This window comes from Fragaria vesca, linkage group LG2 (assembly GCF_000184155.1).
Source record: "Fragaria vesca subsp. vesca linkage group LG2, FraVesHawaii_1.0, whole genome shotgun sequence".
Lineage (NCBI taxonomy): Eukaryota > Viridiplantae > Streptophyta > Magnoliopsida > Rosales > Rosaceae > Fragaria > Fragaria vesca.
Window position 1 is genome coordinate 9120536 of NC_020492.1, and position 1023 is coordinate 9121558.

Sequence of the window (1023 nt, forward strand, 5' to 3'; positions counted from 1 at the left end):
TCAGATTCTCGGACAGATTCGTCCTACTTTACGAAAACGGACCATAACTCACTCAATATGATAGGTATGATCAAATGGTTGGTGTCCCTGGAAAGTAGACACATAGACCTTTCCAATGGTACTAATTTCACCATTTTCCAGTGAGTGAGATTTCCTATAGGTCTCGTGGAAGTTGACCTATAAAACTTGACAGATTCTGATTTCGCTTTTGATGTGTCTTTCTTATGTAGGGATAGAATAAGCCTCAACCTTTCATACCATTAAGTATTGAAAAAGGAGTTACTGCCATTACATTGGCGTTGCGTGGGCGCATAGCTACACTTAGCTTTACAACTTTTCATAGCGAATGAGATGTCAAGTCTTTTGTATTGTGTTGAGTACATTGATGCGTCTTTTTGTACTTAGATGCGAACTCCATCTCTTAACACATATTTGTCATCTTGCTTTAGACAAAACAACGGATCTCTCTTTAGAGCAAAGACCTTGACTAATCATGGGAGTATATGTAGGCCTCACTAGTTATAGAGCGCCTAAGCCGATTGATCATCAATACAGTCATCGAGTGCCTTATCGAGACTCATCGAGTGCCTTATCGAGACTGTGTCTTCCCAAGATTTTTTCTTCGGATGTTGATACATATTGGCATCTCTTGATCCATCAAGAGTCCATGTAAATCCGGAATGAACACGCAAAGGCATAATTCACCATATCCCTTCCAAATCAAGTAGAGTTCATGTGCGTTTCAATACATTTAGCAAACGCATGCTCCTGTGGTTTGGAGCAACTTGATTTGGATGAATGAAGTATGTTTAAGATCTTCATGTATATCTCTGATCCCATAGAGATGTTATTATGACCACATTCATAGGCTGCATGTTCAGTTAGTCGGAAACTACCAAACTGACAAAGTAGTGGAGTTCAATGACATCCATTACGAGAGCATATCTCATCGTAGTCGACCCAGTGCGTGTTAGTGAGAGACCTTGCGCCATAAGGTGAGTCTAAGCTCTTGTTCTCACTGCG